The sequence below is a fragment of the Chiloscyllium plagiosum genome, unplaced genomic scaffold (genome assembly GCF_037043375.1).
Source record: "Chiloscyllium plagiosum isolate Xiang-an unplaced genomic scaffold, Cpla_swu_hap1 HiC_scaffold_4, whole genome shotgun sequence".
Classification (NCBI taxonomy): Eukaryota; Metazoa; Chordata; class Chondrichthyes; order Orectolobiformes; family Hemiscylliidae; genus Chiloscyllium; species Chiloscyllium plagiosum.
In genome coordinates, this window is record NW_028270142.1 from 129,624,485 (window position 1) to 129,639,432 (window position 14,948).

Consider the following 14,948-nt stretch of genomic DNA (forward strand, 5'->3'; position numbering starts at 1 on the left):
GCTCAGTAAGCCCTCCTGACAAAGGCACCTGTGTTCTAAAATATGAAAAGGAACCCAAGCTATGTTAAATATTTTGCATCATTTCCAATTTGCTTTTTAAAGAGAAAATGGGCAGTGGAACATGGAAAATATGTTCCTAATTTGCATTTTATGTTCTGTTCGTAATGTTTATTTCCTTCCCTGAAAAAAGATCACCTTCCCTCCTTGGTTTGATACATTTGCATGACTATGGGAAAGGCAAGGAGGTGGGTGAATTGAATAGTTACCAAAGAGCAAGGACAAGCACAGTGGGCTGAATAGCCTCTTCCTGGGCATAGTACTGATCAGTACCACATGGAACATGCCTGCTTTATCTGGCCAATGGTGCCCATCGGGACTAAAGTTTGTTTGAACTAGTTTGGCTAATTCACATATTAATTATATAATGTTACCCATCTGTGCATAACTTCATTTAGAAAAGCATAAAGATTATTGGATAACATTAGTGACCATATTCAATCGATTTTTAACATGAATACAAAATTTCTGGTTTGCGCAACTAAATACTCTTTGAGAGTCATAGAGATAACTTTAATCTAACCCGTACATGTGGGCTAGTATGGCGCTCATCAAATTTTAATGTTAGCCCCATTCCAAGGTTCCGGGGAATAAGTGAACTTTCCCTGAGGTGAATCTTGCCTTGCTTCCTCGAACCATCTCCCACTCCAAACCTCATGGTTAACAAGAGAAAAAAAGAGAAATAATTAGTTGCAGGACAGGAACATTGTAAAAAGATCACCCCCCCAGGCCACTTCCAACTTACAGAGATTTTATTGACGTGTGCATCAATTGAAATGCAGCCATAAAAAAAATTCATCTTGATTGTTTTGTCTGTGAACATTATAGTCAGGGTCTGAATACTAAGGGACAGAACATATTCTACATCCAATTCTCATTCAGAACACCAAGCAGTCCTACCTAAGGTTCAATGCAAAGCAAAGTTCCTTGCACTCTGCTCCAATAATATCTCAGCTCAACCTCATTAAAGCACCTCTTGCAGCACAGAGGTAGTGCGCCATTTCCCCATCTCCCATTCATCCTGTCAGTGTACGGAGTATTTACCCTTGTAGGTTGTGGCATGGATTATAAGGAAGTTTGTGTTGGAGTTGTACGAGAAGTTAGTTAGGCTGCAGTAGTGTGTGCAGTTCTAGTCATGGCACTGTGGGAAAGGAGTGATTGCACTGGGAGAGGGTGCTGAGTAGATTCACCGGGACGTTGCCGGGAATAGAGCAGCTTAGCTATGAAAGGTCGGAAAGTGGGGCAAGTTTAGATTTGGAGGAGTTTTCATCGGTATAGACTCAATGGGCTCAAGGGCCTCTTCTGTACTGAATGACTTTCAGAACCTTCTCTTTCCAAGCTGGTTTTCACATTAGAGAATTAGTGCCTTATTAGCAGAAAGTTTTCTGCTGTAAACGACTGATTTTTAAACACAGCCTTTCACAATCATAGGACTTAACTTCCAGTGAAGTAGTTTGAAGTTTGAACTGTTGTGATGAAGGAAACAGGGTAACCAATTACATACAACCAGCTGCCATAAACAGCAGCCTGATCACCAGATGGTTTACATTTGTTGATTTTGGCTGAGGGACAGCCATTGTGTGTAAGATGTGTAAAGACCCCTTTATCTTTTTATTTCTCTGTGCTTTCCATTGTTGACTGAAATGGCAAACAAACTGATTTAAAAACTAAGGACTGTTGCTGTGCTGTTTCGAAATAAGTAACGTGCCACTCACTGTGAGTGCTGTCACACAGCTTCTGGTTGAAGCAGGAGTCGAAGCCTAGTTTGCAGGGAGGTGTGTATGAATGGTACTTGGGCTAGCAACAAGTAGCCGTTGGTCTGTGAACAAATGACCAGTTATTAATAACAACAAATTACTGCTCCCAACAGCTATGTGAATAGTTTCTAGTATGAAGATGAGCTGAATGGGGGTGTGAATGTATTTGCAGAGTAGTAACACCTACAAGGCCCATGGGGCATTACTAATTAACTTCCTTGTGGAGCTCGTTAATTATGAATTCCTTTAGTAACAGACAATGCCTGCCCAACTGGAGTTTATCACCTTTATAAAGTAGACTGAGGGATGGGTCTGCAGAACTGTGTCTCCCAGGCTAGCACGAGCCTATGTACAGCACAAGGAGTGGCTCTCGTTTGGTGTTCAACAATAAATGATGTTCCTTTTCAGTCAGGCTTCCTGAGGTATTACCGGCCTTTCAGACCTCTGAAAGCAAAAGAGCTGTGTTTTGCTCTGTAGTAGAAACATATCGCAATTCTGAACATAGCTAGTTTATTTTTCCTCAGCCATTGGTGTAAGCTCTTAACCAGTAAAGCAGAGATGATGTAAGTGTGAACCAGCCATCCTGCAAGCAAGTGGAAATATCTGGAGAAGGAAAATCAAGGTGATTTCCTTCTTTACTCAGTGAGTCGTGAGTTCATGGAATGCCCTGCCAGTAGCAGTGGTGGACTCTCCCTCATTATGGGCATTTAAGCGGGCATTGGATAGGCATATGGAGGAGAGTGGGCTAATGTAGGTTAGGTGGGCTTGGATTGGCGCAACATCGAGGGCCGAAGGGCCTGTACTGCGCTGTATTCTTCTATGTTCTATGTTCTATGTTCTATGTTCTATGTGATGTTCTGATAAGCTGAAAGGATCAGTGAACCCTGTGAACAGGGAGCGTTGGATGGCCTTCCCAGACTTCCCAGTTTTGAGGAAGAGTCACTGGACTCAAAATGTTAACTCTGATTTCTCTCCACATATGCTGCCAGACCTGCTGAGTTTTTCCAACATTTTCTGATTTTGTTTCTGATTTACAGCATCTGCAGTTCTTTCCATTTTTATTTTCCCAGTCTTACCCTCTGCCCAGCACACCCTTTATTTTTGTTTCTGGTCAGCATCTGCCTATATGTGTGTGTAAGGGAGTTTTTAAAGAGGGTTAGAGTCCCAACCAGGAGAGTTATATGTCAAATGTTCATAATTGGTTACCTGTAGCTAGAATCTATTTATTTGTAATAAGTAATCATTCTTGTAGAATATAGAAACGTGGTCTATACTTGCTGTCAACCTGGGACTAAAAGGCAGATACTTTTGGGATTTTGTGAATTTTTATAAAACCTTTAACATTTGTGATGACCTGGGGAATAGTGGGACTTAATTTCCATGACTGTGAGGTGTTCCAGACACCAAGGGGCCCCAATGGGGCCATGAGATCTTTTACATCCATTGGAAACGGTAGTTAAAGCCTTGAACATCATATCCAAAGAACACAACCTTTTCAACTGGAGTATCATCTTGACGTTGTACACAGCTTTGCTGGAACAGGACTTGAACATGTAACCTTCTGACTCTGAGCAAGGCCACTGAGTTAAAGGCTGACTCCTGGTGTCGTGGGAGATGGTTTATAAATGTCAGTACTGATTTTAGAAGGCTTCTCACAGTGGCAGATGGAAGTGATTTTTATCTCCTTCAGCCTGGGCTGCTTGCATGCTGAGATCCATGAGGTGAAAGACCATTGTCTAATTTGCCAGCATGGTTTTTAAAACCTTTTCAAAAGACTACAGTTGTTTATGTCTGAAACATCTGGCAAGGACCGAGCTATAATATCGCCAGCAAGTGAACTGATGACCTTATCCAATGTTTGAACAGCACTCTTTTGGTTTAAGACCACATTAGATTGCGTTACAATTTTCCCCAACATTCAACCGGCCAGCTTTTAGTTTATATTTAAATACTTTGCAAGTTAATCATTGCCTGGATCCCAGTTCATTAGAATCGAGTGTTCACTGGATTGGAAAGTATTATTATATCACTGAGCGGTGTGTCATCTGTCAAAGGAAACACGCTCTTCCTGTCCATCAGTAATCATTGTGTGGGAGAAGCCACTGCCCAAAGGGGGAATGCACCAACAATAACATTATGGTTTTGGAATGAGTTTTCTTCTTCCAGTCATCTCTGTCCTCTGAGGTTATTCATCATGTTGGCGTAAAACATCATAATCTTAATTGTTGCCTTACCCCATGGTCATTCTACGTCCATGAATCTAGGCACTTCAACTGATTCAGCATAAAGAGAGGTCTCAGTCCGAGTAAACCTGCTGTAGCCCAATGTGCAGGCAGTATCCTTCTTAACAGCCAATTAAAACACAAGAATCCAATCAGGGCTCACTAATATTTGGAGCACTTACCCTCCCATCAACATTTCAACTGAGAGTAACTAGGTTAAGACCAGGAATTAAAGACAGATGCGAATTGGTTTGGATTTGTTATAGTTTTATGTCTTTATATATTCCACTCCATTTTACATCCATTTGCACGCCCAAAATAGAAGCAGAATTCAGCTCCAGAACCTCTTCCGTCATTCAGTAAGATCATGGAAAATTTGTTTGTCTTTTGAATTCCACATTCCCATCTATCCCTGACAACCCTTGAATTTCCAGCCGAAAAATCTATCCACCTCTGCTTTAAAAATATTCACTGGCCTCACTATCATCACCTTTGAGGTATAGAGTTCCATAGTTGTACATCTCCCAGAGAGAAAGCGTTCTCCTAATCTCAGTTTTGAAAGGGTGATCCTACTTTATCCGACAGTGCCCACTCGTTCTTGACTCACCCACAGAAGGAAACATCCTTTCTATATCTTTTGTCAAAACTATTCGGGATCTTACACACTTCAATCAAGTTATTCCCCACTATTCTAAATTCTAGTGGAAACATTGTTGTGGTTCTGTTCGCCGAGCTGGGAATTTGTGTTGCAGACGTTTCATCCCCTGTCTAGGTGACATCCTCAGTGCTTAGGAGCCTCCTGTGAAGCGCTTCTGTGATCTTTCCTCCGGCATTTGTAATGGTTTGTATCTGCCGCTTCCGGTTGTCAGTTCCAGCTGTCCGTTGCAGTAGCCGGTATATTGGGTTCAGGTCGATGTGCTTGTTGATTGAATCTGTGGATGAGTGCCATGCCTCTAGGAATTCCATGGCTGTTTTCTGTTTGGCTTGTCCTACAATAGTAGTGTTGTCCCAGTCGAACTCATGTTGCTTGTCATCTGTGTGTGAGGCTACTAAGGATAGCTGGTTGTCTCATTTCGTGGCTAGTTGGTGTTCATGGATACGGATCGTTAGCTGTCTTTCTGTTTGTCCTATGTAGTGTTTTATGCACTAGTGGAAACATGCCCAGTCTGTCTAAACAATCCTCATAAGACAACCCACTCATACAAGTATCATGGTTAGATTAAAACCTGATAAAAATGCAAGCATAATTGATTTTGTTTTTATTGATTCATGGAGTATGGGTGTCACAGGCTAGATCAGCATTTATTCCTCACTCCTAATTGTCCAGAGTTTAGGCAAGGATCAAACATGTGGGTCTGGAGTTACATGTAAGCCAGAGCAAGCAAAGACAGAAGATTTTTAGATTAGATTCCCTACAGTGTGGAAGCAGGCCCTTCGGCCTAACAAGTTCACACCGACCCTTTGAAAAGCAACCCACCCAGACCCATTCCCCTACATTTACCCCTTCACCTGACACTACGGGCAATTTAGCATGGCCAATTCACCTAACTTGCACATTTTTGGACTGTGGAAGGAAGCCGGAGTACCTGGAGGAAACCCACGCAGACACGGGGAGAATGTGCAAATTCCACACAGACAGTTGCCTGAGGCGGGAATTGAACCCAGGTCTCTGGCGCTGTGAGGCAGCAGCGCTAGCCACCGTGCCACCATTTCCTTCCTTAGGGAACACTTGTGAACCAGATAGAGCTTTATGACAATAGACAGCAGTCACATGGTCTCCAATAGAGCAATTCCTTTTATTAAATTCAAATTTTACCAGGATGGGATTTGAACCCATTAGCCTGGAATTACAAATTACTAGTTCAGCAATAGTTCCATTAGACCACCCCATCAATGAAGTCATTTGTGTTTTTACACACTATTACACTGAGGGGGTTTAATGCAAAGTCAAGGTTTGTAGTCCCACAGCACCAACATTCATGTGGACACGAAGAATGTGTGTGGGAATATAGGGAGGATAGGCATATAGAGGTCCTGCTGAATTTAAAAGCAAAACCTCCACTTCCTGGTTGCATTCAGAAGCCTGCTGAATAGGAAACAAGCAGCAAGAGTTCTCAGCCAGGCATACTCATGGATTGACCCTGTTGGAACAGTGGAGTGAATGAGGAGAAAATCATGAGGAGAATTTGGCTATTTAGAGCGGGGGAAGAATGAGAGAGAGAGGGTGATTAGCAGAGATAAGGTTGAAGGACCCCTTGTCAGGTTGTGAGAATATTCCTGCTCAGCCTGGTCCACGGGGAGTGCTGCAGAAGACACTTTCACTCCAGAGCTAGCATCTCCCGTTTTGTTCGCATTGATGGGTTTCCATGTGTCTTGAGGAACTGTTAGTTTAACTCCGACTGCCAATTGCACTGTGCAAGCCTTTGAGTTCAATAATTAACAAGAAACCTGCTGCCATGAACATTTGTAACTATCCCTTTCCTGACCCTGACAAGGTAGGATTGATACTGAGGCCACGATTCCTGGATCTACATTGCCAACTGTTTCCTGAATGTCCAGTTACTTGCACCAAGAGGAGTGGTTGCTGATGGGAGAATCTCACCGTCCAAAGTCCATTCAATACCGTGTCAATTGAGAAATATTCATTATTTGAAAACTGGAGTGAATGTTGAGGAAAGGTTGAAAGTTACTTGGACTTGTGTTGTAGTCTTGCAGTCAAAATAGAATCAATGAAATATGTCTCTCACAAACAGAGAAATTGAAGATCACACAGGAGAGTAGTAAATCAGGTGAATGAGGAGAGATGACAGTTTTGTCAGGAAGGGCTGTGTTCATGTTTGGAATTATTACTTGGCCAGTCTAACCTAACATTGCTAATTTGTTGATCACAATTCTCTCCTAAATAATCCACAGGTCTTGTTAGTCTTTGGTACCACTTTTTCCCCCAAAATACTCCCCATAGTACATTATTGGGCGATTAGATTAGATTCTCTACAGTGTGGAAACAGGTCCTTCGGCCCAACATGGCCACACCGACCCTCTGAAGAGTAACCCACCATCCTCTGACTAATGCACCTAACACTATGGACAATTTAGCATGACCAATTCCTCTGACCTGCACATCTTTGGATTGTGGGAGGAAACCGGAGCATCCAGAGGAAACCCACGCAGACACAGTGAGAATGTGCAAACTCCATACAGACAGTTGCCCGCGGCGGGAATTGAGCCTGGGACCCTGGTGCTGTGAGGCAGCAGTGCTAACCACTGAACCACTGTGCCTTAATGTCAGCCTTGTTATGGTATGGACCTCCTTCATTATACCGAAGTCAAAAACCCACAGTGAGCCTCGTTCAGACCAAATGCTTGCTAAATGTTGGTTGGCCTCATGACTACGCACTGATCAAAACAGGCACTTACTGATTGGTCAGATTCCTGCTCTTGTACTGTCAAGATACTTCAGACACGTCCACACAAAGTGCTCCCAATATTGTGTACAACTGATGGGTGAAGCATAGAAGTGATATTACTCGGGCAATGATCTGGAGACACAAGTTGAGATCCAACAATGGCAGTTGGAAGAGATTTAAATTTGACTCATAAATGGGAATAAAATGCTCACCCCATTAATGCTGAATATCAAACTTCTTTTTTGCAAGGAAGGGAATGTGTTATCCTTGCCTTGGTCCTGCCAAATGCGACTCATATGTACTTGACCTACAGCAAATGTGGTTAACACATAACAGCCCTTGGAGAAAACATAGCAGGCCACATATTTTTTTTCAGGGGAGAAATTTATGGTCTAAAGGAAATATGATCTGATGGTGTAAAATCCAATTCATGGTGCTCACTTTAAGATGCCTGTTGCTGGATCACTGTAAGCCTCTTTATTTTACTCACAATAATACTGGGGAACTCAGCCTAAAACAGGAATCAGAGCGGAATATGGTTTTATGCCTGGTGGGGAGTATTGGGAGTGGATTTTATTGATTTGATGGGAGCCCAAAAGGTTATCCTAAACATTCCAGTGCTTCTTTGCTGCTGTAGGGATAGAAAGGCAAAGGTGGACACAAAGAGTGATTGAATCCTTCCTTTGTCAGAATTTTCAAAACTTGAAGCATTTGTGTTGAAATAAAGTGCACAGGCAAGTAAAATACAGCGAGCAGCAGCAATAAAGAAATGCTTCCTTCAGTGTCAACCTGATTTGCAACCAACTTTAATATTTTCTCACGTTATGGAGATGCATTGTGCCTATCAATGGAGAACAGGAAAACTGCAGGCTGCTAATTAATCCTGTCTGACATCTGATTACCAGGTTGAAGACAAGAGGCAGGTGGCTCCATTTTTTTCTCTCTCTGGCACATGACCACAGGCAAAACTTTCCATTAATGTCAACTTACATCTGCCTGCCTCAGTGTCCCTGCCAATTGCCAGTCACTAATGCATTAGCACTTGGTCCTTTCGATGAATCTACATTATGTTTTTGACTGGAGAGCCCAGCAGAAGAAAGAAACAGCCAAAAGCTATGGTTCAAAATTGGAAAGCCTTCACTTTGAGCCCCACTGAACAAGGTCACTGGGTTATGGTGCCTGAATAAACTAAATTTTGCTTGTTAAGGCATTGTTAGGATGTTGACCAGTATTTGAGGAATCGCATTCCTCAACTGTTGTCTTTACATTGTTGGGATTTGTAGTCACTGAATGTGCCAAAGTCTACTTGATTCGAGGATTTTCTGAGATTTTTACCAATGTTTACCAATTTTTACTCTGTTTCCCTCAACTTAAACCACAAAACAATGACCTTCTAATCTCTTTTAACCTCCTCTTTTCCTAATGTATAAGAGATGGTTATCTTGTGATCTGTCAGTAGCAAGAGTTGTACAGGGGCTTTAATATTTTAAGTGTGTGGCTGTTGGCTGATCAGTTGCTCTGCCACCATTGTCTGTAATGGGGAAGATTGCGTTGCACAAATGACCGTGCTCTGATGACACAGAAAAGCCAGTCTCTTATGATGTTGTCAGAGCAGCGACATTCACCTCTGGTTTTCACGTGTTGTTGTGTTCACACTGTGACACAAAATGGTGTCCCGCTACAAACAAGTAGGTGAAACCAAAGCGGTTCAGCCTAACCTCCCAGGAGTTATCAATACGGCTGTTAAGATCCCTTCTTTGAAGAAAAGAGCCATTGATCCATTTCTCGCTATCCATATCACATTTAACTCTTTTGCAATAGGTTCATTCAAATTCCCCTTGATGAAATCGAGAGAAATCAAAATTCCATGCTCCAATTATTCCAGTTTTGTGTGTGAGGTTAGCGGCAGAAAGTAACAGAAGATGTATTAATGCTACACCAAAATGGTGGATTTTCCCCCGATGCTTTTGGCCATCCAAGTGGGACTAGTCACATTTCTGTCAAGGCTGGTGGACTGACAATGGTATTGTGTCCTTTACAAGGTAGACCTGTGTCCACCGTATCAGGCAGTGCAGAGTAAAGGGAGTGAAGGATTTACTGGGGTTATATGTCTACTCAGCTCCAGAACCATTGAGCAGTGATGGATGAAACTGGAGCTTAATCTTTCCATATGTCAGAAGCCTTCATTGACAGAGATACAAATGTGCTTCACTAAACCCGACTACAACAGGATACACAAGTGAATCCCCAGTTAATACCCAATTAGGTATTTAAGTATGATACAATTATCAGGGGGTAAGGCTCTTTACATATTGTAGTATCCTTATCTCTGAAACAGAAAGCCTGGGCTCAAGTCTTTCCCAGAGGTGTGCAATATCATCTCTGTACAGGTTGATTAGAAAGTATCTAAAATTGTCAGAGGCTGGAAACGTTTATTGTCAGGAAATTGGCAGGTGAATTGGCCATGCTAAATTGTCCATAGTGTTAGGTGCATTAGTCAGAGGGAAATGGGTCTGAGTGGGTTACTCTTCTGAGTGTCGGGTTGGACTTGTTGGGCCAAAGGGCCTGTTTCCACACTTTAAGGAGTCTAATCTAATAAAATTCAGCAGGTCAGGCAGCATTTGTGGAAAGAAAGCAGAGTTAACATTTTGGGTCCATTGACCCTTCTTCAGAACTGACCTGTTCTGAAGAAGGGTCACTGCTTTCTCTCCACAGATGCTATCAGACCTGCTGAGATTTTCCAACAATTTCTGGTTTTTGTTCTGATTTCCAGCATCCGTAGTTCTTTGGGTTTTTTGTTTGAGTGAGTTACTGTGATGCAAGAGGGTGAAATCCTGAATTATTTTTGTACAAGGTGATGATTTTAAATTTTAGCAATTAGAGGGGGGGGGGGGGGCTATGGGATAATGTAGATCAGTGAGGACAGGGTGATTGTTGAGTGGTTCATGATAGAATATGAGGGGAGGGTTGGGGTAAACTTTTGAATGATCTGAGATTTACAGTGATTGGAGCTAACTAGGTACATTGAAAGTTACAAAAGCAAATTGTGGGCAGATGGGCTGAGGTAGACTAGCATGATTGTGCAGGAAGTAATCCATCTTTGTTCCCATGTTTCTATAGGAATGTCAGCTTAGCAGGAAGTGGGTGGGTAGCATGGAGATGGAAATGTGTTGCTGGAAAAGCGCAGCAGGTCAGGCAGCATCTAAGGAGCAGGAGAATCGATGTTTCAGGCATGAGCCCTTCTTCAGGAATTCCTGAAGAAGAGCTCATGCTCGAAACGTTGATTCTCCTGCTCCTTGGATGCTGCCTGACCTGCTGCGCTTTTCCAGCAACACATTTTCAGCTCTGATCTCCAGCATCTGCAGTCCTCACTTTCTCCGGGTAGCATGGAGGGCAGAGGTTTTAGTGAGAACTGATCATAAAAAGAGGAGGATAAAAGAAAACAAAATAAATAAAATTATGTTAAAGGATCTTGCCGAAGGTATTCAGCAATAGCAAAGAAAGCTGATAAAATGTTTTGTTTTATTGTGAGGGGAATTGAATGCAAGAATAGGGAGTTTATGTCTCAGTTATAAGGTAAGACCACATCTTGTGTACCATGTACATTGATCACTGTAGTTAAAAATCACACAACGCCAGGTTATAGTCCAACCGATTTATTCGGAAACACTAGCTTTTGGAGCGCTGCTCCTACCACTGTAGTTAAGGAAAGATATTAATGCGTGGAAGCAGTTCAGAGAAGGTTTACTTGACGCATCTTTGAAATGAGCAGGTTACCTTATGAGGAAAGGTTAGACAGGCTCGTCCTAGAGTTTAGAAAGGTAAGAGGTGACCTAATCGAAATATGGAGGACTTAGAACATAGAACATAGAACATTACTGCACAGTACAGACCCTTCGGCCCACAGTGTTGCGCCGACCTGTCATACCAATCTGAAGCCCATCTAACCTACACTATTCCATGTACGTCCATATGCTTGTCCAATGACGACTTAAACGTACTTGAAGTTGGTGAATCTACTACCGTTGCAGGTAAAGCATTCCATATCCTTACTACTCTCTGAGTAAAGAAACTACCTCTGACATCTGTCCTGTATCTATCACCCCTCAATTTAAAGCTATGCCCCCTCATGCTCGCCGTCACCATACTTGGAAAAAGGCTCTCCCTATCCACCCTATCTAACCCTCTGATTATCTTATATGTCTCTATTAAGTCACCTCTCAACCTTCTTCTCTCCAACGAAAACAGCCTCAAGTCCCTCAGCCTTTGCTCGTAAGACCTTCCCTCCATACCAGGCAACATCCTAGTAAATCTCCTCTGCATCTTTTCCAAAGCTGCCAGATCCTTCTTATAATGCGGTGACCAGAACTGTACACAATACTCCAAGTGCGGCCGCACCAGTGTTTTGTACAGCTGCAGCATAACCTCATGGTTCCGGAACTCGATCCCTCTATTAATAAAAGCTAAAACACTATATATCTTCTTAACAACTCGGTCAACCTGGGTGGCAACTTTCAAGGATCTGTGTACATGGACACCGAGGTCTCTCTGCTCATCTACACTACCAAGAATCTTAGCATTAGCCCAGTATTTTGCATTCCGGTTACTCCGACCAAAGTGAATCACCTCACACTTGTCTGCATTAAACTCCATTAGCCACCTCTCAGCCCAGCTCTGCAGCTTATCTATGTCTCTCTGCAACCTACAACATTCTTGGTCACTTTGCACAACTCCACCGACCTTAGTGTCATCTGCAAATTTACTAACCCACTCTTCTATGCCCTCATCCAGGTCATTTATAAAAATGACAAATAGCAGTGGACCCTTACAGTACACCACTAGTAACTGGACTCCAGGATGAACATTTCCCATCAACACTCCAGGATGAACATTTCCCCTCTGTCTTTTTTCAGCAAGCCAATTACTGATCCAAACTGCTATATCTCCTACAATCCCATTCCTCTGCATTTTGTACAATAGCCTACTGTGGGGAACCTTATCGAACGCCTTGCTGAAATCTATATACACCGCATCAACTAGTTTACTCTCATCTACCTGTTTGATCACCTTCTCAAAGAACTCAATAAGGTTTGTGAGGCATGACCTACCCTTCACAAAACCGCGCTGACTATCACTAATCAAATTATTCTTTTCTATATGATTATAAATCCTACCTCTTTTAACCTTTTCCAACACTTTACCAACAACTGAAGTAAGGCTCACTGGTCTATAATTACCAGGGTTGTCTCTACTCCCCTTCTTGAACAGGGGAACCACATTTGCTATCCTCCAGTCTTTTGGCACTATTCCTTTCGACAATGACGATTTAAAGATCAATGCCAAAGGCTCGGCAATCACCTCCCTGGCTTCCCAGAGGGTCCTAGGATAAATTCCATCCGGCCCAGGGGACTTGTCTATTTTCACACTCTGCAGGATTCCTAGTACCTCTTCTTTGTGAACCTCAATCCCACTTAGTCTAATAGCCTGTATCTCAGTATTCTCCTCGACAACATTATCGTTTTCTAGAGTGAATACAGTCGAAAAATATTCATTAAGTGCTTCCCCTATCTCCTCTGACTGCACACACAACTTCCCACTGCTATCCTTGACTGGCCCTAATCTTGACCAGGTGGAAGTGGAAAGGATGTCCCACAAGGATGTCTTGTGAGACGTTCTTGAACTGGTCATGGTTTAAAAATAAGAGGGGAGGGGGCATTAAAAAGAGAGATGAGGCCTTCTTTTTCCTCAGAATGTTGTGAGTCTTTGGAATTCCCTTCCTCTAAAGGCAGTAGATACAGAATCTTGAGATATTTTGAAGGCAGAGCGACATCGTTTCTTGTCATATTACTGGGGATGTCCAAGAATGTAGAGGTTGGGTTAAAACCAGACCAGCCATGATCTTATTGAATGGTGAAGCAGGCTTGAAGGGCCGAATAGCCTACACTTGTTCCTTGTTCGTGTGTTCATAAGCAGACGCATCTTTCAAAGAAAACAATAGCTGAACGATGTGTGGAAATAAGAACCTTTCAGGTCTCTTTGGATGTTGGGCCTTGTGCAACCATCACTGAGGAACTTCCAAAATCAATTTCCAAAGCTAGAGAGAACTGGTCTCTGCACTGGATATTCTGATGCAAACCTTTCAGAAATGCTGGGAAATGGGGATGAAAACTGACCATTTTTTTGTCCAGAAGGAGTCCTTACACCCAGTACCATGGCTGGAAGCAGATTACATCAGCCTGATTGGCTGAAAATAGCTAAATGATGACAAGCAGGAATGAAGCTTTACAATGTTCAACACATTTTCAGCTGCAAGCTAATTTATCAGAAATTACCTTAAAGTTTGTGTATTTTATGTTTGTATATTTGATACATTTTTCAGAGCTTCACATTGGAGATATGGACCATTAGTTCATTGAAAATAACGAGGCGAGTTTTCTTTCTCTGAAGTGGCCATGTGTCTTTGGAACTCTGTTCCTGATGAAGTGAGAGAAGCAGAGGCCTTGATTATTTTCAAGGCAGAAATAGGTAGATTCTTGTTAAGCAAAAATGTGAAAGGCTATCATGGGTCGGAATTGAGGTTACAATCAAATCTTATTGAATGACAGGGCAGACTTGAGGAGCTGAATGGGGTCAAGATTAGAGTGGTGTTGGAAAAGCACAGCCGGTCAGGTAGCAACTGAGGAGCAGGGAAATCGACATTTCGGTTAGGAGCCCTTCATCAGGAATGAGGCTGGGAGCTTCCGGGGTGGAGAGATAAATGGGAGAAGGATGGTGCTGGGGGGAAGGTAGCTGAGACTGCAATAGGTGGATGGAGGTAGGGGTAAAGGTGATAGGTCGGAGACGAGGGTGGAACGGATATGTGGGAAGGGAAATTGACAGTTAGGACAGGTCATGAGGATAGTGCTGAGCTGGCAGGTTGGAACTGGGGTAAGGTGGAGGGAGGGGAAATGAGGAACTGGTGAAATCCACATTGTTGCCCTGCGGTTAAAGTGTTCCAAGGCGGAAGATGAGGTCTTCTTCCTCCAGGCGTCAGGTAGTGAGGGAGCAGCGGTGGAGGAGGCCCAGGACCTGCATATCCTCAGCAGAGTGGGGTGGGGGGTGGAGTTGAAATGTTCAGCCACGGGGCGGTGAGGTTGATCAGTGCGGGTGTCACGGAGATGTTCCCTAAAGCTCTCTGTGAGAAGGCGTCCAGTCTCCTCAATGTAAAGGAGACCGCATTGGGAGCAACAGATACAATAAATGACATTGGTGGATGTGCAGGTGAAACTTTGATGGATGTGGAAGGCTCCTTTGGGGGGGCCTATTTCTGATTCATATCAAAGAAAGGGAACACTAATCACAGTGCTTACAATGCATTAATTGGGCAATATTACATCCAGGCAAGTACAATTTTGAGGAGGGGAGGAAGAAATATGTACAGGGGGTGGTTTTGCACATTTTGTGCCATCATTCAGAGACATAGCGAACCCTAGTTTCTGCTAAAAGTTATTTGTATTCTATGTCAA

The 14,948-nt window shown here is 42.9% G+C and overlaps 1 protein-coding gene across 7 annotated transcripts in view; it reads left to right on the plus strand.

Annotated features, from left to right (window-relative positions):
- Nucleotides 1–14,948, plus strand: part of LOC122548881 (receptor-type tyrosine-protein phosphatase mu) — a 903,264-nt gene that overhangs the window by 40,794 nt on the left and 847,522 nt on the right. The gene's annotated exons all lie outside the window — the stretch shown is intronic.